The 10,000-nt window shown below is 40.0% G+C and overlaps 1 protein-coding gene across 2 annotated transcripts in view; it reads right to left on the bottom strand.

Annotated features, from left to right (window-relative positions):
• The window catches only part of dab2ipb (DAB2 interacting protein b), a 110,778-nt gene that overhangs the window by 73,011 nt on the left and 27,767 nt on the right, over positions 1 to 10,000 (bottom strand). Inside the window, exon 1 of one of the 2 annotated variants that reach the window (XM_043238318.1) lies at positions 7,809 to 7,959. The exons of the other annotated variant lie outside the window; for it this stretch is intronic. The gene's annotated coding sequence lies outside the window, so the exon portion shown is untranslated. Of the gene's footprint in view, positions 1 to 7,808; positions 7,960 to 10,000 lie in introns of those variants that run through there. 2 annotated transcript variants of the gene reach the window in all.

Below are 10,000 nucleotides of genomic sequence, written 5' to 3'. Positions count from 1 at the left end.
CGAATCGATCAAACGCATCAAAAATGCAACAACACTGTAACATGGCGAAATATTACTAACGTACCTGTTTTCTGTTTGAATTCATTTCTAAAAATGTACTTTATCCCTGTGACCCAAAGCTGAATATTCTCAGTCTTCTAATAGTCCTTCAGGAATCATTTAAATGGTTATTATTATATGCTCATGCTCATCTGTACTGTTGCTTGCGATTAAGTTATTGCATCACTGCTAAATTATTAAAGCGTATGTGTATGATAGTACAGGTATAGCTGAACATCATAACCTGCTCAAATGTTGCCATAAGCTGCTCATATCAAATGACTGGTCTTGTGTTTCTACTTATGCATGCAAGAGCTAAGATGCTCTCTTAAGGTTGTAATGCTAAAAAAGTACTATTTTTTTACAATACACTTGCACGCATGTCTCGTCAGTATCTCAGAGGATCCAATACACAGGTGACCCTTTCTTACTCTCGACTGCCTGTCAGTTACGATCAGTGAATAATTCACCAGTGCAAAAATCATCTTCATTTCGGCTCTTGATCTTTACATAAAGCTTAAATCCGCCCTTCCTTTCTCAGGCTTTTATTTTTAGACCTGTGCCATTAATCGGTTCGCACTCATCCCGGGTTCCTCCCGCATCACACGATGCTGTACATCATCCGCAAAAGAACGTTTCAACTCGACACACGATCAGCACAATCCCGACGAGCCAAAACCTGACTCAATAAAAGACGAGATTTTGGAAAAAGGAAGGCGAATGGATTAACCCGATGGCGTCTCAAACAGCTCGCTAAAAGCAAGCGCAGCCTAATAATAACAAAAAAAAGATCCTGCCGTAAGTTATTATCCGAAAAGGCTTTCTTTACATTTGGAGGGCTGCTAAATTGAGACGGTTTGGTGACGTGACGAGCTCGTCAACACCTACTCGTCGAGCGTACCGAAACATATCTGCAACAGATTCATGCCTTTCCCTGCTAGATAATCCTGTTTGTGTCTTCGCCGTCTCTCTGTCAAGTAATCTGTTTATCAATCCTCATTACCTAAGGAAAAGACGAACGTGCGAACAAACAAACAGAGAAAAACACGTAGGACGATGTCATTACTTGTTAAACAGCATATGTGCGTTTCTATAAAAAAAAAGAAAGAAAGAATGACAATAAACCCCAAATCCACTGACACACTCGCAGCAGCAGCTGACCCAGTTTTCCCTGCACAGTCTCCCCAAAGATCCTGCAATGTTTTCAGGAGGTGTTAGCGGTCTTTTTTGGTGCCCAAATCCTTCAACAACCGCGCTCTTCGGACCGACCGTTATCATTCGTCCAGTGCTTTTCACATTAAAACCTGCATGCAGTCGATTTAACACACATTTCAAAAATCACGCTTTTGTTGAAAAGTTTACTACGCTCGCGGAGGTGCTACTGCAATACGTGCGCAATATTCAAGGAGCCGTTACGAAAGGATCGTACTAAAGGGAAAAAGCTCTATTAAACAACGCATTTCAGCTTCTTTAATTAAACACGGCGCGCCGCAGTCTACCTTTATGAAATGTGCACACGCGCTATTCAAAAACCTTCACTCTTGTCTTTGTGATTTTAATTGCTTATCTCTACCCGAAGCCGATCTTTTATCTCATTTTAGTTTTCATCTGCCCGTCTTTCCTTTACGCAGATGAGACTGAGAGCTTTGATAATCTGAGTCACGTATCGATATCTCTGACAGATTGTTACGCAACGCCCTGCAATACGGCAACGATCCTGTGCATGTGCTCAAAGACGCGCGCTCACGTGCACCTGCACGCGCTCATGCGAACATGTCAGAGACGCCGCGTGAATGCATTCGATTACAGGATATATTAAATATTGATAGTGCATTCAATTACAGGGCATTAAAGGAAAATAGGCATTCTTGGTGAAAGGCCCAGAATAAAATAAACTTTATTGTGGGCCTATATAAATATAAGCAGGTTTTATTTATTTGCTATAATTATCGTTTAAATATACTTTATAACCTTTGTGCATTTAGCAGGCAACAATGCTGCCGCATGGTTTCTAACATTGCAATGTTATAGAGACGTGTTTATGTCCGTTAGATTTCGTCTGTCGACGATCTGAAATTGAAAATTTGATCTGAAAGGAAAAGGTTGCACTATAGACTGTGCGCAATAACAGACTGAATGAATAGAAGCACTGAGTCGCTCATGACCAGCACCGTCACACGCCGGAGTCATCGAGAAAGAGACATCTGGTCACATGGATGAAGGCAACAAGAGCTCTGATGTCATTGTTTAAAGCATTCACAAACAAGCAACGAAATGAGAAAGTAAGTTGCTTTCACGTGCACTGTCGTTGCTTTGCGCGACTCTACTTAATCGCTAAGCCATCGGTTGAGTTTCGTACTTTAACTTTGAAAAATTAGAGAAAGAGGCCTCAACCGTGTTTGTTTATCATAGACGGAATCCTGGATAAATATTCATATATAGTCTCACCCCAGTGACGGATCACAGGAAATTTCAAAGTCTTGCAAATTATTTAAAGTAAAAAAAAAAAAAAAGATAAAGTTCTGCCACGTATAAATATTTCACACTGATGTATTTTCAGGGGGAGTGAGTTAAGAAGACCTCAAACGGCTCGGTGGAAGCCTGAAATGACATTCAGAAAAGACACACACGAGCATCTGGATCAAGGCTTAACTTTATAAGGAATAGTTCTCCCAAAGATTAAAATTACCCCGTATTTACTCACCCCGAAGCCATCCTAGGTGTATATGGCTTTCTTCTTTCAGACGAACACAATCTGAATTTTTTACTAAATTTATCCTGGCTCTTACGAGCTTGGTAATGCTCATGGATAGCAGCCATTATTTTGAAGCTCGGTAAATCGGATATATCTGCGACGTAAAACTAACCTATACGCAGAGCGAAGTTTTTTTTTAACAAAAATACTAAATTGTAATGTAAAGCACTGAGTTCCGGCTTCTTGACTGACTTTGACTCGACGTAGTAAGTTGCGTCACACGTCGAGTCATAAGTCAGCCGAGAAACTATAAATATTTCTGTTACGAAAACCCCTCGATCTGCTTCGGAGGACATGCGATAACCCCCCCGAAGGCGTATAGGTTTGCTGCTATCCACGAGCATTACCAAGAACGGAACAACCAGGATGCATTTTCGAAAAAAACTCAGACTGTGTTCGTCTGAAAGAAAAGAAATAAAGTCATATACACCTAGGTTGGCTTCGGCGGGAGTTAAATATGGGTCATTTTAATTTCTAGGTGAACTATTTCTAATTACAATACTGTATCGCCTGTATTGACATGCACAATCACCAAACTAATTACACAATTACTTTTTCACAATTACTCTCGCTTTTTGAAATCCTGAGATTCCCCCTCAGTAGCGGGACTATCGCAGGCGATCCAAAGTTTACTTCAGGATGTCAACGGCTCGGTTTGATGCTCGGCTAGCGATAGAGACGCATATTAAAAAGGAGACGACCAATTTCTGCGACCTCGGTGTGCAAGCATCTTTACAGTGCTTTGTGCAACGAAAACCGAAGTGGATGAACTCGATGACTGCCCTTCTGGATTTAGTTCACTTGTCCGTTGGCTCTGAATGATCAGGACACCTCTAAAAATGGGTGTCACGGATGCGAAAAATGGTAAATTCGCAGGTCGTATTTGTTTATAAATGTGTGAAAACCTAATAAATAAATGCATTTAAATATAAGTAAATATAGCACTTATAAATGCATAAATACTTTCATATCGGATTAAAACTTACATTCAAAGCTATATTTTATATGTTTAAATGAATACAAATTAAAATCCATATATTAAATGATAAATGCAAACCATGAACAAAATAATACCATTAATGAATATTAGCGATCATACATGTTCTCTATGTTTTGTAATCTCGCCCCGTGAAAACAGCTTCACTGGAAAATACCCTTGCTTTACTATAGTAACACGTTTTTTCCTATTGTTACGGCCTATTGTTACGGTCACAGTTCATAGCATACCGCATGCCTCAGTGTGTATGACTGAATGGCTGTTTGGGTGTTTGCACGTCTACGAAGAAGGAAGTCTGAGGGCACCAGTGGAAATGATGCACATTCTTCAGTTTTCCTGTTGTGACCTCGCACAGTACGTGTGTGCATGCAGTAAAATGTTAAGCATGTCAGCACACATGTGTCAGAGCTTGTCCCTGGTGCCTGTAGCAGTACGCTTGCGACAGTAATGTGTGCGTGTGCGTCTGGCGAGAAGATTCCGTTTTCCTAAATAAACTTATACACTCCTTGAGGAACAACAGACTAAATTCACAGCCTGTACTCTGAGTCAGAAACATGTGTTGAAGGCTATATGTATTTGCGGAGGAGAATGAGCCAAGCGTGAATGTCTTTTCCTGTTTTGTTCAAGGACAAACACACTGGGCATTGTGAGCGTCCGTGTGTGTGTGTGGATGCCCAGGTCAAAGTGTCAAGCACACGTCACTCACAGCATGACACATCACAGCAGCGACCAGAGCTTCCTCTGCCTCCCTCGCAAGCTGCTACCATGACAATGACAAACAATCTGCACTTCAGCTGCCGGGGGAAAGTTCGTAGAAAGTACCTCGGTTTTTGGTCCACGTTGGGGTTCCTCGACAACACCGAAAAAAAACAAGCAAACACAGTTTCGGATAGGAATTTGTTAAGAGTGTATCACAAAGCAAGTGATTTGTTAAATATAAACAGATACTCCTGTCATCGTCAATGTCTGTCTGTGTGTGTGTGTGTGTGTGTGACTAAATCTCAGCTCTGTGTTAGTGGCAGTTCATTAACAGATTCCGTTTGACCAATCATGAAAGGATCAGATGACCAACTGATTGTTTGTAACGAGGAGAGAACAATGAGCATCCTGTTTTACACACACACACACACACACACACACACACACACACACACACACACACACACACACACACACACACACACACACACACACACACACACACACACACACACACACACTCACACTCACACACACACAGACCCTGCTTTTTCCAACCACATCTTAACCAAGTAGTTTTTTGATTTTGAATAATGACAAATTCCACATTTTCTCCATCAAGCAACATTAGCAAGTCTAAACACACTACAACGACGTAAAGACTTATTACAGCGTGTACTTTACTAGAACAGTACCAATTACACCTAGGATTAACATGCACTTCAAATCCGGTCTTGGCATTTTTAAGCGGATTATTAAGATACATTAGTCAGCCAGCAAATTAAAAAAATAAATAAAAGCGATCTTCTACTCAAAATGCTTTTATTACTTCAAAAACATCTCCAGAGCGAAGGATGCAAACGAGAACTAGATGTGAATTAAGGGGAAAAAAATAACGTGGAGACGTGGGGCGGGATTTGGGGAGTAAAATTAGATATTCGAAATGCCATCCAGAACATCGTTAATGGGGTACTGTTCATTAAATATAGTGACCACATCACATAACAGCATGCTCTTCTCACATTAGGAAAGCAGAATACAAAGAAAAGCCTGTAGCAAAGAAGTTCTTGTAACAAAAAATAAAGTTCTTCTCATAGCAATGGCATACGTTTTGAATGTAAAGTACATGTTTGCGTTCACTAAGGCAAAATTTATTTGTTAAAAATGCTGTAATGCTGTAAAATCATACGCATTATTCCTGCGATGGCAAAATTAAATATTCAGCAGCCATTACTCCGGTCTTCAGCATCACACGATCCTTCAGAAATAACTCTAATGTGCTGACTCGAGAAACATTTCATGCGATCAATACTGAAAACAGTTCTGATCCAGCTGGAGCAGCCTTTATTTGAACTAGCTTTCATTTGTAAAAAACCATAAAAGCTGTTACCGTCACTTCTGATTGATATAACGCGGTCTTGCCGAAGCATGCATTTCCTTTACTGACCCCAAACATTTTTAACAGTAGCGTCAGTCGCTTTGGATAAAAGTAAAAAACGTATGTACACATATTAATTCCAGGTGGAGCAGGCTACGTGAGCAATCGAAGGCTTCAGAGTCGCAGTAAAGTTTCAGGAGAGGTGCGGGTCAAAGCGCCCCGGTGCCGGGTTGAGCTGTGACTGACAGAAGCGCTGCTGGAAACAGACGCGTGGAGAGGGGGGTGAGAGTTTCGCCGGCAGGAGGAGAAAGAGTGTGTGACAGGAGAGAAATGAAGGCAGTTAACATTCCACAGGTAAGGTCCCTTACCGAATAAACCCAGAGAGTCTGCGCTGTCATAAAAAACCTGCAAAGTGCTCGAGAAGGGTGTTTTGCAAGTGAAACGAGACTGTCTTATCTACTATCTCTTTCTGAGGATCTAGTTATTAATTTTCATTCATACCTTCCCCTATTCAGGCTGTGATTGACCGTACATATTGTCACAGCTGTGACGCTAGTGCATTATGCCACAGACGCTGTTGTTCTTTCTCCCCGGCTTCTTTCTTCCTGTCTGTCTCTTTTGTTTTATTCTGGTACGACAGGCAAGGATTACAACAGTACGCGCGCGGAGCCCAGCTCAAGCAACCGTGCAAAGAAGCATGGCTGCTACTGATACTCTAGAATTCCCAAACAAGCCGGTTCCAGGGAATGGCCGGTGTGGGGCCTCTACTGCAGTGACCCCTGGTAATCCATGTGCTCTCCAGGCCCACTTCCTTCCCTTCAGCTGCAGCCTCGCTCCCTGCCCTGTCTCAGGCTATTAATAGAGCAACAATGATCTGTGAATACAGTCCTGCGTGGAATGCCTTGCAATGGTCGACGAACTGGCTTGCGTTTTACAGGTGGGCGCATTCGTAGGAACATGTTCGTAGGGACATGAAGCATGTCGCTCAAGTTTGACAAAGACTTGCGTGTGCACATCCTGGTATTCAGGAAGGCTATGGTAATATCGATGAGTTGTCAATATTAAAATTCAGTACTATTTGCTTAAATTAATAACAGTGGTAATACAAATGTAACGTTGAAGAAATGTGAATAAGCATCAAAATATTATTATAATTGATGTAAAAAAAAACGTTAAATAAAAATATGTCATAAAAATGTCAGTAAAACGATTTTCAATGGTAGTAAAGTTCTGAGGTTGTTGTTTAAGTGAGCGTTAAATGATAATTTAAATGTAAAAATCGGAGAAATTAACATGAAGTATATATCCAACAAAACTCTTATATTTTAACATTTTAATATCAATGCCTAAGATGTTACACATGTTGTGCATTCCTATCAAAGTAATTATTTATAACAGGATATGCAAAACAATACAACGATACAAAATAAAAGAAACTTTTTTTTTTCAGATAAATTGACCATAAATTGACTTTTAAATACACTTTTTAAACTCATTTAAAAATACACGTGCCTACCAAAACTCCCTAAATCCTCTAATCTCATCAAATAATCATATTTGCAATTATTTCCAAAATCAATTGTTCACAAATTGACTTTAGTCATTTTAAATTATACTTATTGCATTACAGGATCTCCGATTCTAAACTGTTGCTGCTAGTGAAAGGTGCTAGACCTTCTACACTATAGTTCTGGATAAACCCTATCGGACACCAAACTTTCAAAAAGGAGAGTTTCTGCCGCTATCAGATTGCCAGTTATAACAAGAACGGCTTTTACGGTAACGCAGCAACATCAGATGAACTTGCTGATGAAACACTGATGTGTAAAGCATGGCCCAGAACGGTAAAACTACAGTTTCTGGTAAGTTTTCACCTGTCCACACGCTCACACTGTCAGCGATCCACGAACAGCGGCGGGAAAATGAAAAGTAATCCTTACCTCAATCACTCCAACAGTGCAGAAACACCTCACACCATCAGACCGTGGAGCAGTATCAGTCCAGCTATATCCAAACTCTCTCTCTTTCCCGTTTCTTCATTCACACACACACACACTCTCTCTTTCTAGCGGGAATAGCAGCTTTGTGTGTGAGTGAACGCGAGTATATGCTAGCGCTAGACTCCACAGGGGCATTCACTGCAAACAGAGTTCAGACCCTCCCCTTTACACAAGATCTAAGCCATGCGAGCAAAGAGAGGGAGAGAGAGAGAGAGAGAGAGAGAGAGAGAGAGAGAGAGAGAGAGAGAGAGAGAGAGAGAGAGAGAGAGAGAGAGAGAGAGAGAGAGAGAGAGAGAGAGAGGGAGAGAGAGAGAGAGAGGGAGAGAGAGAGAGAGAGAGAGAGTGTGTAGGTATGTTATGAGAGAGCCAGAGGAAAAGGGTTGTCTTTTTTCTTCATGGACAACAATAATAGAAGCCCAACTAACACACAAACAAACTGGGCTTGCAGACATTTCCAGAAAGAAAACTTTCGTCTGGAGGTATGCAAATTTACGTCTGTTTAAAAGGAAAGGCACTCGTATTTCCCTTTGCCTTCCAGCACTATACACACACATATATATATATGCACACGCGGCTGTGTAAGGGAATGCCGTTGTTCATTGACGCCCTTGGGGCAGAGGGAGGGTGGGGTCAAGAGCAGGGAAAGCTAAATTCCAGACGGATACTGGACCAATCAGACGCCAGGCTGTGGTCGGGAAGGCAAAGACATCAGGATTGGGTTCTACTAGAGCCGAGAAGCTGCAGCAGCAGCAGCGCTACACAAAGAACAGAAAAGACGCCAACCTCTCATTAAAAAATCATTACACATTCGTACAACTTAGAAGAAACCGATGTGTGGAGGACTACACAGCTGGAAGCTGAAGCAGGGACGTCACTGGAGATTCATGAACAGGGTCTGCCCCAAAAAACTTTTTAAAGCCCTTAAAATTCATTTTTTTATTATGTATTTTTAATCTAACAACCGGTGTGAAATCTGGTTGGCTAAAAAAAGTCTGCCTGTCTCACAGTTTGTGTTGAACGCTGAGCTAATATGACTGACTTCTATGCAAATAAAGAAATTAAAATCCACTCTGTTTTCTTTTGGACCATATTTTGAGAGAGTGAGAAATTAAAGCTAATTGTTTTATTGTTTTAACCTTTTGTGGGGCCTTATTATTTATATATTTATTATGACTGCAGTCCAGTCATAAAAATTGAATTTATGGAGTCTAACTTTAAGGCATATATTACATTTGTGAGACTAATATCACAATTTATAGCAACATTATTTATATATCACACAATTTTATATATTTTTTTATTTTAAAACAGTAAACCTTCAGTCAATTTATGCTGAAACAAAAATTTAAAGGAACTGTTACATTTTTATTTGATTATATTTGATGAGGTTTTAAGAATATTATTAATGTTAATAATTAAAATAATTAAAATGATTAATAATGATTTAAGCTGATTAGGCACAAATAATTTAATTATTAAACACAATGAAAAATAAGTAAATCTGATTTGGTCTTGCATTTAATTGTTGTATTTTTTTTTTCTTTTAATTTTTTTATTAACCCAATTATTCTGACTAATGAAGCATCTAAAATGGTATGTCCACAATGACTGAATTCAAACAGCTATATAAATATACCTCATCATGAACATTCTTGAGTCCAAATAGTTTAGGATTTCAAAATTTCAGAAAAGTTGAGAAGCTAAAAAATATAAAAATCAACCACCCACGATGGTCGTACATGCATAAATATTCTGTTCAGTCTCATACGGCACTACTTCCCCTGTCTCTCACTGTCAGGAAGGAGCTTTATTAATATTTCCGTACAAAACGTATTCAACAATCACGGCACCTCGTTTTTTAATTGCTTCTCTAAATTAGCTTCGTATATTTCTCTTCAATAAACGAACGCCTTTACCGCTTTGCATCTCAGTTACTGCATTCCTCGAGACACGTTGTTGTCTCCGCGCAAAGAAAATAAAGAGCTAGTCTTACAAAGAGAAAGCAACGAGACAGGAGATCAATTTTAACATTCACTTTGACGACTATGTTTCCAGCAGCCTCAGAGAACGGTTATCATACATTTCTACAGAAGCTCCTCGCGCTCTCCTTCGACAAGAAGCTCCGCACTCAG

Source organism: Puntigrus tetrazona, chromosome 5, assembly GCF_018831695.1.
Source record: "Puntigrus tetrazona isolate hp1 chromosome 5, ASM1883169v1, whole genome shotgun sequence".
NCBI classification, from domain to species: domain Eukaryota; kingdom Metazoa; phylum Chordata; class Actinopteri; order Cypriniformes; family Cyprinidae; genus Puntigrus; species Puntigrus tetrazona.
Note: the sequence above shows the minus strand (reverse complement) of the source record. Positions and strands in the feature narration are given on the sequence as shown.